Source organism: Pongo pygmaeus, chromosome 1 (assembly GCF_028885625.2).
Source record: "Pongo pygmaeus isolate AG05252 chromosome 1, NHGRI_mPonPyg2-v2.0_pri, whole genome shotgun sequence".
NCBI lineage: Eukaryota > Metazoa > Chordata > Mammalia > Primates > Hominidae > Pongo > Pongo pygmaeus.
The window spans coordinates 210,738,231-210,753,890 of NC_072373.2; the positions used below are offsets into that span (position 1 = coordinate 210,738,231).

General features: G+C 38.2%; 2 protein-coding genes across 7 annotated transcripts in view; both read right to left on the reverse strand.

The window, feature by feature from the left end:
* PLA2G2F (phospholipase A2 group IIF) overlaps positions 1-15,660 on the reverse strand; it is a 137,059-nt gene that overhangs the window by 97,313 nt on the left and 24,086 nt on the right. For 2 of the 3 annotated variants that reach the window (XM_054503245.1, XM_054503273.1), the window contains exon 2: positions 317-377. The gene's annotated coding sequence lies outside the window, so the exon portion shown is untranslated. Of the gene's footprint in view, positions 1-316; positions 378-5,192; positions 5,241-8,355; positions 8,588-15,660 lie in introns of those variants that run through there. The other variant, XM_054503256.1, reaches the window with a different exon arrangement.
* Positions 1-15,660, reverse strand: part of PLA2G5 (phospholipase A2 group V) — a 71,747-nt gene that overhangs the window by 32,002 nt on the left and 24,085 nt on the right. For 3 of the 4 annotated variants that reach the window (XR_008504878.1, XM_063658919.1, XM_054503303.1), the window contains exon 2: positions 317-377. The gene's annotated coding sequence lies outside the window, so the exon portion shown is untranslated. Of the gene's footprint in view, positions 1-316; positions 378-5,192; positions 5,241-8,355; positions 8,573-15,660 lie in introns of those variants that run through there. The other variant, XM_054503314.1, reaches the window with a different exon arrangement.

The following is a 15,660-nucleotide window of genomic DNA, read 5'->3' on the forward strand; positions in this document are numbered from 1 at the left end:
TACAGTCTTCTCCAGAATCCTTGGGGGTGCTGGAAAAGCAGGCCCTAGACTGAGTTTCCAGAAAAGACTCCCAGAGTCACATCCCAGAACTGATCTGTTAAAGGAACGGCTGCTTCTACCACAACAAGGAGCTGCTCATCAAATCATGAAGCTGTTGTTATCACTTCTATCCCCAGAGTCACACCTCCACTATGACAACCTATACCAGCAAATCGATGCTTTACGTCCTGCCTCTTTTCCCACTCACTCAATTCTGATTTCAATTCCCAAGCAAATATATCTGATAGGCAGAATTTTAAAATGGATGAAAGCTTACCTGCAAGGAAGTCTTAGCCATCATTTTTGCCTTTCCAGCCTCTGCAGAGTAGAAAGGTACACTAGAAGGAGATGAAATAGATGTTGAGCAAGCCAGTTCATAGATAACCTCCACAGTTAGTAATCCTTTCATTTATCTGACTGACATGCATAACCCTCTTCCCATATTTGCACTTCACTTCCAACTAAGTGGTCCTCCTTTGAGCCTATTGCTCAGTAGCATGAAGACCCCCAAATGGCCATATGGTATTTCTCTCTCTCTCTCTCTTTTTTTTTTAGACAGGGCCTCACTCTGTCCCAACCCAGGCTGGAGTGAGGCAATCAGGGCTCACTGCAGCCATGATGTCCTAGGCTCAAGCTATCCTCCCACTTGAGCTTCCCATGTAGCTGGCACTACAGGCATGCGCCACCACACCCAGCTAATATTTTTTAGTAGAGAATAGGTCTTGCTATGTTGACAAGGCTTGTGTTGAACTCCTGAGCTCAAGCGATCCTCCTGCCTTGGTCTCTCAAAGTGCTGGGATTATAGTCATGAGCCACCACACTCGGTCATGTGAGCCCTTTTTTTTTTTTTTTTTGAGACAGTCTCACTCTATCACCCAGTCTGGGTGATTCTCTCACCTCAGCCTCCTGAGTAGCTGGGGTTACAGGTGCACACCACCATGCCTGGCTAATTTTTGTATTTTTAGCAGAGGTGGAGTTTTGCCATGTTGGCCAGGCTGGTCTTGAACTCCTGACTTCAAGTGATCCTCCCACCTCGGCCTCCCAAAGTGCTGGGATGACAGGCATGAGCCACTGCACCTGGCCCATGTGATCATCTGTAACATTTAGTTTAGTTGAACCAATTTTGCGTACCCTAGTAAAGGCATTCCTCACTTGGCTACTAATATCTTCAGCCTCAAGACTGGGCTGCAGAGGAAGCTGTTGGCCCTGACACAATCAATAAACCAACTTGTCAAATTGAGAAGCTGCTGCTGGAGCTGCAGCCCCAGAATTTAACACCCCTCCTACACACTGTACTGGCAAAACCACTTCCTCCAGCCTTGACTCACTCAGCCATTAAATCAGTTCTAAATTCAAGGCTCATATGATTGTATCTTATTTACAAATCCTGAATCTCATTCAGAAACCTAGCTGCAAAAGAGACCAGGCATGTTGTCTACAAGAAGTTCACTTTAAATATAAAGACATGTATAGATTAAAAGTAAAGGGAAGGAGAAAGATATACCCTTCTAATACTAATCAAAAGAAAGCTGGAGTAGCTATGTTAATTTCTGCAAAGCAGATTTCAGAGTAAGCAAAATTATCCGGAATAAAGAGGGGCATTTACATAATGATGAAGGGGTCGATTCTTCAAGAAGACATAACAGTCCTTAATGTGTGTGCCCCTCACAACAGAGTGTCAAAATACGTGAGGCAAAAACTGAGAGGACTGCGGGAGAAATAGACAAAGCCACTATTATAGTTGGAGACATAACCACCCTCTCTCAGGAATGAACAGAGCCAGCAAGCAGGAAGTCAGTCAGGACATAGTTGAACTGAACAGCACTTCTAACAGCTGGATCTAAATGACATTTATAGAATACTTCTCCCAAACAACAGTAGAATACACATTCTTCTCAAGTTCATGTGGAACACTCACCAAGATAGACCACATTCCAGGCCATAAAACATACCTTAACAAGTGTAAAAGAATAGAAATCATACAATGTATGCTTTTAGACCACAATGGAATTAAACTAGAAATCAATAACATAAGATAGCTAGAAAATCTCAGAATAATTGGAGATTAAACAACACACTTCTAAATAACACGTGGGTCAAAAAAAAAATCTCAAGAGGAATTTAAAAATATTTTGAACTAAATTAAAATGAAAATGTAACATCAAAATTTGTAAGATGCAGTAGGGTGCGGTGGCTCATGCCTGTAATCCCAGCACATTGAGAGGTCAAGGCAGGTGAATCACCTGAGGTCAGGAGTTTGAGACCAGCCTGGCCAACATGGTGAAACCCCGTCTCTACTAAAAATACAAAAATTAGCTGGGTGTGGTGGCACGTGCCTGTAGTCCCAGCTACTTTGGAGGCTGAGGCAGGAGAATCGCTTGAACCCAGGAGGTGGAGGTTGCAGTGAGCCAAGATTGTGCCACTGCACTCCAGCCTGGGTGACAGAGTGAAACTCTTTAAATATAAAGACATATATATATATTAAAAGTAAAGGGAAGGAGAAAGATATACCATACTAATACTAATCAAAAGAAAGCTGGAGTAGCTATGTTAATTTCTGCTTTGCAGAAATTACCCCCCAAAAAATTTATGGGATGCAGTGAGAACAGTGTTTAAAGGAAAATGTATAGCATTAAACACACACATTAGAAAAAAAAAAAGGACCTAAAACCAATAATCTAAGCTTCTACTTTAGGAAACAAAAAAAAAAAAAAAGAAGAGAAAATTAAGTCCAAAGTAAGTAGAAGAAAAGAAATAACAAAAATTAGAGTAGAAATCAGTGAAACTGAAAATAGGACATCGATAGAGAAAAGCAATGACACCAAAAGCTGATTCTTTGAAAATATCAGCAAAATTAATAAATCTCTAGCCAGGCAACTAAGAAAAAAGACAGAATACACAAAAAACTAATATTATAAATAAATGAGGGGCCATCACCACTGATTCCATGGACATTAAAGGAATAAAAGGAATATTATAAACAACTCCATGCTCAGAAATTTGATAGCCTAGATGAAATGGACCAATTCCTTGAAAGATCCAATTAGCCAAAACTCACATAAGAAGAAATAGATCATTTGAATAGGCCAGCACCTATTAAATAAGTTGGATCAATAATTAATAACCTTCTAAAATAGAAACTACTAGGCCCAGATGGTTTCACTGGTAAATTCCCCCAATATTTAAGGAAAAAATCATATTAATTCTCTACAATCTCTTCCAGAAGGTAGAAGCAGAAGGAATACTCCCTAACTCATTTTATGAGGCCAGTATTATTCTAACACCAAAACTAGACAAAGATATTATAAGAAAGGAAAATTACACACCACCATATCTTAAAAACATAAATGCAAAAATCCTCAACAAAATATTAGCAAACTGAATCCAATAATGCCCAAAAAGAATTACACACCACAACCAAGTCGGATTTATTCCACACATACAAGGCTGATCCAACATTTTAAAATTAATTAATGTATTCTGTCACATCAACAGCCTAAAGAAGAAAAACAACACAATTGTAGCAATAGATACAGAAAAGGCATTTTACAAAGTCCAGCATTTATTCATGACTTAAAACTCTCAGCAAACTAGAAATAAAAAGGAACTTTCATTGAGTTCCAAAGACTGAGCCTAGGATAGGGGGGCAAGATGGCCAACTGGATGCATCCAGGAAGAACACCTGCCCTTGAGGGAGTGGGACATTGGGAAGACTGCCACACTCTGAATAGATCTTTAGAGGGAAGGCATTGGGAGCTACCGCACTGGGGCAGGATGCTGATGATGCAAGAGGATGTGTATTTTGGGTGGAAGGGGTATGTGGGAAACCTTTGTACTTTCAGCTCAATTTTGCTTTGAACCTCACTGCTCTAAAAAGTAAAATCTTTTAAAAGAAGGGGAAAGAGGGAAAAGGAAATGCAGTGTTTAGCCTTTTAGCCTCTGGAATTCAGGGACAGATACCAGGAGGCTGGAATAAATGTTGAGTGAGCCAAGATGCAGCAAATACTTACCCAGATAACTCCTAAACTCCCTGCAGACCTCAAATAAAATGTCATCTTCCTAGAGAACCTTCTCCGATCCCCAGACTAGTTAAGGACCTTCTGTTCAGCACTTAGTTCTCCACTGCACTTACTACATGTATAGGTCAGGGTTCAGTCAGGGAAGCAGAAATATTATGAAGATTAAAGAATGAGAGATTTATTATGGGAAATAGACCTCCTGCAACTTTAAGATGAGCTAGGGAAGCAAAAGTCTAAAAGAGAGTGAGACAACCAAAGAAGAATCACTGCTAGTCCTAAAGAACTGGGTAGGTGGACAAGTTGGATCTACAAGGACAAGGAAATCTGAGAAACTGTCTCCAATTGCCAGAGTAAGAGGCAAATGGGAGCTTCTGGAGAGGTCTACTAGAAGGGGTTATCCCAGTGCAGCTACTAGCTCTATGGTCCTGCAGCCAAACATCAGGTGGTGGGCCAGAGCTGCAGTTGGTCATCAAGACCAGTGGGCAGTAAGAGAAGCTGGACACAAAGCAGAGGAGAATGAGAACAATTGAAACCACTCCAGAAACCCAAGCACCAGTCCATCCAGAATTCTGGCTACAAGGACTTGCAGAGAGTAAAGGTCACTGATTTATTTCTGCCCCTAAAGATCTTGGGCAAATTTACCTGTTGGCCCACTCTAATCTAGAACTGTACAGGAAAGAGAATTCTGGGAGACATAGTTCCCAGATCAACTGAGTGGATCATGGAACAATCCAGCACACAACATTCTGTGACTGTGTGGGGGTTTCATCATCTGGCGTATGTTTCTCTGTGTTGCCAGATTGAAATGCCATCAGGGAAGGGTCTGTTTTTGTTTTGCTCACAGTTGCATTCCCACATAGTACCTAGATTATTGAGTAGGTCCTCAATAAATATTTGTTGGAGGAACAGTGATTTTTTTATTAGGATTTCAGCAATGACTTGGAAAAATTATTTTTTCATTATAAGAGGAATGCCTGCAAAATGGAAAGTCTAATAAAACATTCTGTTGGGGAGGGCATAGTGGAAAAGGCAGTCTCATACATTATCTCATACATTACTAGTGAGAATGTGAGCTAGTTCAACCATTCTGTAGGGGAATTTGGTATCACCTAACAAAATTACGTATGCACTTACCTTTTGAGCCAGTAATCCCCCTTCTAGAAATCTGTCCAGAAGATATAACTGCAATATTATGAAAATACATATGTACAGGTCACCGACTAAAGCAATATTTGTAATTATGAAACAGCAGAAAAGCCCTAAATGTCTATCCTGGGAGAATGGCTGGAAAAATTATAGTACATCCCAACAATGGAGGACTGTAAAAATGAAAGAGGGGCTTAGGACCCACTGAGACAGCCACCAGAAAAGACCTCTCCAAGTTGGGAGGAAAACATTAAACATATTTTGAAAAAAAAAAAAGATCTCCATCTGTTTATATGAAATGATTTCCCACATCTACTGCTAGGTGAAAATAGCAAAGTACAAAATGATCTATGGTCTCGTATCCATCATATAAGAAAGAAGAAGCTAAAAGAAAATATATGTGTATCTACACATTTATGCAAAAGAATTTCAGGAAGAACCAACCAAAAATGAATGCAGCTACTATGATAGACACACCCTAGAAGGACTTCCAGTGAGTTCACCTTTGAATAATCCTTCCTCCTTTCATGCAGGAAGAACCTCTGAATTGCTTCTAACTAATGGAATATAGCAAAGGATGTGGGGTAGTCAGTCACTTGATTATATTACATTATAGAAGACTGTGCCTTAGCGGATTGAATTGAGAAATTCTCCTGGTGGCCTTGAAGAAGGTAGCTGTCATGTTGTAACTGCCTATGGATTGGACCTCTAGGAGCTGAGGCCATGGAGGAGCATGGGGGAGGACCAAGTGGAGGGTTATGATCTTTACATAGGAATATGGTCCAAACAGCATCTTGTTTGCAGTCTTGTGAGATAACAAATCTATGTGGTTCTAAGCTGCTTGTTTTGTTCTAAATTTTGAGTTTCCAAAAACTTATTACACAGCAATAGATAACTAATACTGTAAATTAGTTTGTATGGTATGGTACTATAAAAGTAGAAACACATCCTTATACATTTGTCAAAATCCATGGAATATACAACACAAAGAGTCAACCCTAATGTAAACTGTGAACTTTGTTTGATAATATGTCAACATTGCTGCATTAATGGTAATAAAGGTACTGCACAGAGGTGCCATTAACAAAAGATAGCTAAATCTGCAGGAGGAGAAGGGAATTAGGTGGAAAGAAGAAGAAAGTGGAAAGAGAATAGTAGAGACAAGTGAGAAGCAACACTCTTCTGAGTATTCCTTTTAGTATGACTTTCATCTTTTTTCACAAGGGAAAGTTTTGCATATCACCCCCCCACCAAAGTAATACATAATTAAAATCAACTAGGATGTGAATGGAACCCAAAATAGAATACAATCACAAAGAAATATAACTATATGAAAAACAAATTTCATAATCACACTTAAAGGAGGCAGGAAAACAACTAAAAGACTGACCTAAATAACTTCAGAAAACAGTACTTTGAGCCTATGGTATTCCATAAGGCTAAAGATAAAAAGAAATGTACACAAACACTACCTGCTAGTTAGTAAATTTGTTTCTCATAGAGGTATGGGTTATCAGTTTCGAAACTTCTTTATTTGTACTACAATTGAACAAATAAGTAAAAATATTGTAAATTTTAAAATTCCTGTCACATAAAAGAGTTATACATTGAAAAAGAGAAGGTTTGGAATTGTGAACCCTGAATATCTGAGACAGGTCTCAGTTAATTTAGAAAGTTTATTTTGCCAAGATTGATGACACACACCCATGACACAGCCTCAGGAGGCCCTGATGAGATCAGGCCAAGGTGGTCAGAGCACAGTTTGGTTTTATACATTTTAGGGAGACATAAGACATCAATCAACATAGGTAAGATGAACGTTGCTTTGGTCCAGAAGGGTGGGACAACTCGAAGAAAAGGTGGGACAATTTGAAGTGGGGAGGGGGATTCCAGGTCATTGGTAGATAAGAGACAGATGGCTGCATTTTTTGAGTTTCAGATTAGCCTCTCTAAAGGAGGCAATCAGATATGCATTTATCTTAGTGGGCAGGGAGTGACTTTGAATAGAATGGGAGGCAAATTTGCCCTGAGCAGTTCCAAGCTTGACTTTTCCCCTTAGCTTAGTGATTTGGGGGCCACAAGATTTACTTTCTTTCACATTTCCCCCCTTTTCTTTTTAAAAATAGTTTGGAGAAAGAATTTTAGAAGAAAATGAGTGTCTAGTCTCAGGTTTTGTCTGATTACTCATAGATTCCTGGATGAGTAGGTCCAAAGTTATTACAAAAGTTCATTTTTAGCAGGTTGTGAAGTCTCATGTCCTCTGAAGAGAAAATATGGGGAGGAAGGGAGAAAAACAACAACAAATGAAAGAACAATCTTGGAAAATCAAGATAGGCCACATTACTCTGAGGTCCATGCATCAGGTATGAAAGTGGCTTATGTATGTAAATAGGTTGCTGTTATTTTCTTCTGAAGTTTGAATTGTCTATCTTCAGTTCACAGAGCTTTACAAAAGCACAGCTTAGTTTTCAGTGACTCCAAATTAGGAAAAATGGAGGAATAAAGAAGGAAAAAAATGGAAAACATTATTTGAAAGACTTGTAGCCAAGAAAAATTAGAATTCAATCCAAGCTAAAAACAGGTGTACTATATTTTTTGAAACACAATTTTTCATTCTCCAGTTTCCCATTTTTAATAAAGAAAAATCATGGTAGGACTGATTTTCTTTATTATACTTGGACTGATTATTTGTACACAGTGCAGCAGCAAGAATAATTATTTTTTACATAGGCTTTTAAATTGGCTTTGATGGAACTTTGTTCCATAGACGGAATCTCAGATAAAACTTTGTTAAAGCCAAGCCCAGCCATAGATTTGTACCATCAAATACTTGAATTGGGTGAATTCCTCTCCCCTTGAGGTTCCAAGATAAACTTGGGGCTCCTGGGCCTGTCAGAAAGTGGCATTCTTTACTTACCTCAGGTGAGGAACCCTGTACAGGGACTGTATAGACTAGGTATGAAGCCAGTTTTCCCAAGGGGCTTTAATTGGCTCCATAACTCAAGTTTGATTCCTTAGAGGAAAGCATGCCATTCCAGCCAAAGCCTTGGCGAAATAACCAGTTTCTCCAGTTGTGTCCTATTATAAATGAAAACAGATTCTTACTGCATTTATGCAATTAACTGTATTGCCACAAGTTATGAATACTCACAAATAGTTTCCAAATTCTGGAGAAATCAGGTGGAGATAAACAAATATGTTCTAAATTTTGTTCCATAGGAGTATACTAAATTGTTAAAAGCTGTTAATAGCTCAAAAGAAAGTTGTCCTTGACTCTGAAAAAACAAAGGATCAGCAACATTTTAAGCAAAAGTCAAAAAGATTACTTCAGTCTTCTATTAGTTCAGTCTGTGTAGTTAATTCCTGTTCTGCTTCATATTCATGAACATTTCAGTTCTCCATGAGTCATGACAGTTTTTCTTCTATTCTGATGTCACAATCTCCAAAGTTATCAGAAACTTGCATTTAAGAGCACCTGTTAGAGTTTCATAACTGATTATAATACCATCTTCTAAAGAGGACCTAAACAAGACAATTGTCTGTGGATGACAAAAAGTTTTAGGGCAGCCATAGTCAAAGACACAATTGACAAGGGAATTTGTTACCTCTGTGGCACACAATAACTTAACATAACTATTTTAAATTATCATAACTAATTAACATAACATAATTACTACTGATAATGTACACTAAGTCAATCAGAATTATAGAAGTTTCCCATGATTTTGGAACACATACAAATAACATAGTTATATAAATATAACCCAAAGAAAACCAAACACAATTTCTTATTTGACAATATTTCCTGTATAATTTTTATCCAAATAAGCAAAATTATGTCATTTTTGGACTTCAGGGAAACTAATATCTTAAAGGATTAATTAGGTCAGAAAAATACATAATTTATAATTTGATTTTGGAAAGTTTGTAAAATATCAAAGTTTTAAAACACTTGATATCAGAGGTCATTGCAAAATAAGTCATTCATTTGACCAAAGTGATAACTCAAGTATTTCCCAAAAAAAGGCAAAAACCTTTATTATTTGAGAAAGGAGACTTCATTTTCCAGACTATAAGCCCTAATAAAACAGCATGAAGCCAATTAAATTTGTTTTTCAAAATTTTATAAACAATCTATAAAGTTTTAATCTTGACCATAAAATTTCCATAAGCCTTTTATAACCTTTATTAAAAAGTTGGTTAATGCTTCAAGAAGATTTTGTTAGTCTGACACAGGGTGCCATATGCTGGTCTTGCATCAGTGTGCCTTTGACATTAATGATTAACTTATAGAGAAACTGAACTTATTTTATCTCTCAAAATTGGCCCTTACAATCTCACATACCCACCTCTTCCATGATAGTCTCTGGGCCTTGAGGAGTTGATTAGCTTTAATTTCTAGCCTTGTGTCTAAGAATGCGGTTTATTTTTATTGGCATCTTCTACTGGGCCTGAAGATGAGGTTTTAATTGCTGGCAGTGTTTAAGATCTAGCAGGACTTGGTGTCCTTTTTAGACCCAGGAGTCAAAGCCCTGTAACTCAATGTCACAAATACTTAAAAGCACATACAGAAAGATACATGAATATAAAAACCTTAATTTAAAAAAATTTTATCTGTTTTTTCCTAAGCAAACAAAAACTTAATAATAATACATAGAAATTGTTTCAATAAACCTTAAAATCTGTTAGGCCAGTTACCAAAAGGCAAAAGAAAAGACCTTCTGCACTTCACAGGATATTATGTTGGAAGAAAACATTTCCTTTAGACCTTTAAGAAAACATTGTCAGCATTAGGCCACAACAAATAAAACTTGAGGAAAAAACTTCTATGAGCTGAAAATAAGTTGAAGGAGAGCGTTACTATTTCATGCCCTTTAAAAGGGAAGAGAAAACCAAAAATGGTGAGATGTAATAAAAGTTGAACTTTGGGTTTGCATTTGTCTGTTCTCATGCTGGCGATAAAGACATACCTGAGACTGGGTAATTTATAAAGGAAAGAGATTTAATGGACTTACAGTTCCATATGGCTGGGGAGGCCTCACAATCATGGCAGAAGACCAAGGAAAAGCAGAGGGACATGGCACCAGGCAAGAGCACATAGCATGTGCAGGGGAACTCCCCTTTATAAAACCATCAGATTTTGTGAATCTTATTCACTATCACGAGAACAGCATGAGAAAAGCCCACCCTCATGATTCAATAACCTCCCACTTGGTCCCTCCCATGACACGTGGGGATCACTACAATTCAAGGTGAGATTTGGGTGGGGACACAGAGCCAAATCATATCAGGGTTAAAAAAATTAAAAGCTCTTATAATTTATTAAGAATAAATCAATTCCTTAAGAATATTTCATTGTTCTAACCAATTATTTAGTGTATAAGTTTTTTTTACATCAAGCTCAATCTCTAGAAAGAACATTATAATGTTCCTTTAATTATAGACAACATGATCATGTAAAACTTTTTAAAATAAATCCTCTTATTGTGTCTTACACAGACCATTCATGATATGCCTGGACTTTCTCGTTTGTCCTGAACATCCCTCTTTCTTAAATAACCAGTCATTTTATTCTAGGACTAAATTTACCATACAAGATTCTTTCTCATATAAAATTATGTATCTTTAATCTTTCTTACCAAAAAAAACCCCTCTTTATTTTTATAACTTTCTTTATACCTCTCTTATTTCTTTGTTCCTTTTACCTTGTTTTATATATAACCTTTAAATAAGCTTTGAATTAGACAAAAATTTTTCAACTTTTTAAAAAAGAACACAACTTTTTTAGAAAGAATGTCTTCCTACAAATATATTTTTATTGGAAAATGCCCAAATAATGAAATATCTATTACTTAATTTAATATAACTTTAGATTCTAAATTGTGACATTTATCTACAAGTATTTAGTCCATTACATTTACCTAATTATTTTGTTTTAATCATTTGCCTAGATTATTTATGAAAACTGTCATAGTCATCATTTAAACTTATGGAACCACCATTGCAAAATTATAATGGAGACAGTGAGGAATATCTGACCTAACTGACTCTATCTTGTTTTTAACCTCCAAGCTGTTCTTGTTCATATCTGGGCATAGGCCAAACTAACTTTTGGAGGAACTTAGTTTGCAGTTTAGCTTTGAAACAAAGATGATAACAGTCCTTTCCCAAAACAAACCTTACTGACTGTGGACTAGACTGCCTAAAGCCACAAGATTAGAAGTTATGGTAATCTTACTAAATTCAAGATGTAGCTAGTTTCATTAAACAAATATCAATGTCTTACTTATTAGAAATTACACAAGCAAAGATCATTCTGATCGGGGCTTGGTTTAGAGTTTTGTAACCCCTATTACAAGTTTTGATGCCTTATAGTATTTGGCAGGGATATGTATAAAATTTCTTGATTCATAAGCACAAACAAAAATGTATGCTGGAAATTCTTAAGACATTTCTAATATTATTATACTTTACCAACAGTTTTAAAGCTATCTTATTTATTAAAGATTTTACTTAAGTTATGTAAACTTGAAAAAGCATTTGACTACTCTTTTATTTTTTCCTGATAAAGTATTTGATTCAAGAGCTTTTCTTTTCTTAAGCCAATTAATTAGAGCTTTTATATATTTTCAGTAGTGAAACATTGTGTACACAACACATAAATAGATGTGTTAGGCATGCCAATAGAAGTACATGTTATAGAGTCATAAAAACCTCTTTTTTCCCTCTCAGACTTTAAAATTCTTGAAAACCTGTTTCAATAACCTGTATCAATTATTGGTAACCCTGGGCAGTTGTCAGCTAAGTCGTCTTAAGTTTTCATATCAAAGGAAACAAATCAGGTGAAAATCAAATAGTAAAATTTACATCATTAGGTACAGAAAGAAAAAGTCTAGTGTGTTACAGGGAAATTAAAATGGGTTGAATTGCCAATTAAACATCAAATTATAGAAATTATAAAGGCCTTTTAAATACACACACACACACACACACACACACACACACACACAAAGATCCTATAGCTTTTACTTCAGAACTTTAGCCATGAGATAAACACAAATTCACCAGCTTGCAAACAAAACACCTGTTGGATCCAAACAGTGTTTTTTAACTTCATAGAAAAATAACAGCAGACTGAAAGCAGGCAGAAAATAGAGAAAAAAAGAGAACTTAGGGACTCTATACTTTGCAGGTTGACCTTAGGGCTATTTTTCTCAATGTAAATGTGCACAAAGACCATACTACTTCCATTTTACATAAACTCTGGCAAGTAGAGACACCATAAAACCTACAGAGTGCTCACAGAGGAGTCATTCTCTTTGTTTTCTCCTCATTTTTACATCATTTGTTTCCCACTTTTTTTTTTCCTAAAAGGAGGAACTGAGCTGTGGCCTAGGGTTTTTGTGTGGTGGATCAATGTGTGCTTGCTTGTGGGCAGAACTCCACAGTGTGTCACCACTGAGTCGTTTCCACCCTCTTACATGTCTCAGTTTCTCTCTCCAGAGCTCTAGGACCTCAGGGAGGGCTCAAAACGCTGGGCAATCAGCCCTTATATGAGTTTCCTGGACGAGCCTTATTCTTTCAAATTAATTGTTGTTGAGGATTTCCCTGCAGGGCTGCTGCAAATCACAGGGGGTTAAACCCCCAGACACTCCCAGAAGGCCCCTGGTCACTCAGGGGCACCTTTTGGCTGGGAGGAGCAAAATGACCTTTCTCTTCAGAGCTGAGAAAACTCAGTCTCTCATTTACCTATGAAAACAACAGTTCCTCACACAAATACACACAGACAAGCTCAATCAAGATTAATTTTGGGAGAAAGTGAATAGAGAAGACCCTTTAGAATGCATCTCCAAACTAGAATTAGGATCCTTAAACAACAATTTCCTAGGAGAAAAGAAGAAACAACAGCCAAGACCACTTTCTGTAAACTGTACTCATCCACCCCTAATTTGTAGCTCCCATTTGCCATAACACATGCCAAGGTCAAATCCTCTCACAATATAAGGTAATCTCTAGTACCCCCAAAGCCAAAGAGGTCAGGTCATTCAGTACAGGAAAACAGAGCTTTAGACCCAACAAGAATCTGCCCATGACTCTCGAAATTCCACAAAGAAAGAAGAACATCCCAAAAGGGGTGATTGGTGCCTTTGTTCTGAATTATTTAAAGGGGTTCAAGTCATTAAAAGCCTTTTCTATATTTTTGGTGCTGCAGATGGCAAGAGAGGGAAGGCGATACAGGGTGTAAAAAAAGTAAAAGAACATTTTTTTAAGACAGGAAGTAAACACAGAAACCAAGCACATGGTTTTGGGGTTTTTTTGTTTGTTTGTTTTTTCCTCTTTTGCAGTTGCAAGGAATTTTAGCCAAATTAGAGAGGCTTTGTTACCCATAATTTGGAATTCTCACTTGGATTTAACCAAGTCAGGTAGAGTTGGTCAAATCTGATTGGCAAAAGACCAGAAGAAACAACAACAAGAAACCAACAATATGATCGCTGAGCACTCTAATGGTAAAAAGAAATTAAGACAAGCTGGTTGTTAGACTTTAGACAAGACAAAACCCAAATTCAGCTACTTACCTAGGGATGAGTCTCAGGCTGAAGACTGTCCTCTACCATCCTAGAAGCAGGAAGAAACTCAAACTCATCCTCCCTGCTGGGAGTGAGCTCAAATTCCATAAAGGAGTTACCTGCCTTCCAACATCATGGAAACAGGAAATCTTGCTTTCCTTGTTGGAAGCAAGTAAAACTCAAAAAAAGGGGATGGGGTGGGTAGAGTTGTACAGCAAAATAAACTTTAGATCTCAACCAAATTTTGGGAGATCAGAGATTCTCTGTGTCACGCGCATCCGTGTGAAGAAACCATCAGACAGGCTTTGTGTGAGCAATAAAGCTGTTTATTTCATCTGGGTGCAGCCTGCACATGGACACGCATGATATTTGGTGCTAAGACTTGGATAGGGGAGCCTCCATTGGGAGATCAATCCCCAGTCCTCCTGCTATTTGCTCCATGAGAAAGATCCACCTATGACCTCGGGTTCTCAGACCAACCAGCCCAAGGAACATCTCACATTTTAAATCGGGTAAGCGGCCTCTTTTTACTCTCTTCTCCAACCTCTCTCTCTATCCCTCAACCTCTTTCTCCTTTCAATTTTGGTGCCACCCTTCAATCTCTCCCTTCTCTTAATTTCAGCTCCTTTCTTTTTCTGGTAGAGACAGAGGAGATATGTTTTATCCATGAACCCAAAACTCCAGTGCCAGTCACGAACTTGGGAAGACAGTCTTCCCTTGGTGTTTAATCACTGTGGTGATGCCTGCCTGATTATTCACCCACATTTAAGACGTGTCTGATCACTGCAGGGATGCCTGCCTTGATCTTTCACCTTGGTGGCAAGCACCACCTCCCCAGGGGGGCAAGTACCACCACCAACCACTTCTCTCCATGTCTCTACCCTCTCTTTTCTCTGGGCTTGCCTCCTTCACTATGGGCAACTTTCCACCCTCCATTCCTCCTTTTTCTCCCTTAGCCTGTGTTCTCAAGAACTTAAAACCTCTTCAATTCACACCTGACATAAAACCTAAATGCCTTATTTTCTTCTGCAACACTGCTTGACCCCAATACAAACTCAACACTGGTTCCAAATAACCAGAAAATGGCACTTTCAATTTCTCCATCCTACAAGATCTAGATAATTCTTGTTGTAAAATGGGCAAATGGTCTGAGGTGCCTGATATCCAGGCATTCTTTCACACATCAGTCCCACCCTAGTCTCTGTTCCCAATGCAACTCATCCCAAATCCTCCTTTCCCTCCTGTCTGTCCCCTCAGTCCCAACCCCAAACATTGCTGAGTCTTTTCTATCTTCCTTTTCTACCGACCCATCTGACCTCTCCCCTCCTCCCCAGACTGTTCCTCCTCAGGTTGCTCCCTGCCAGGCTGAATCAGGCTCCAATTCTTCCTCAGCCTCTGCTCCTCCACCATATAATCCTTCTATCACCTCCCCTCCTCAGACCCAGTCTGGCTTACAGTTTCATTCAGTGACTAGCCCTCCCCCACCTGCCCAACAATTTCCTCTTAAAGAGGTGGCTGGAGCTAAAGGCATAGTCAAGGTTAATGCTCCTTTTACTTTATCCAACCTCTCCCAAATCAGTTAGCATTTAGGCTCTTTTTCATCAAATATAAAAACCCAGCCCAGTCCATGGCTTGTTTGGCAACAACCCTTAGATGCTTTACAGCCTTGGACCCAGAGGGACAGAAGGCCATCTTATTCTCAATAAGCATTTTATTACCTAATCTGCTCCAGACATTAAATAAAGCTTCAAAAATTAGAATCCAGCCCTCAAACCCCACAACAGGAATTAATCATCCTTGCCTTCAAGGTGTACAATAATAGAGAGGAGGCAGTCAGACAGCAATGCATTTCTGAGTTACAATTACTTGCCTCTGCTGTGAGACAAAAC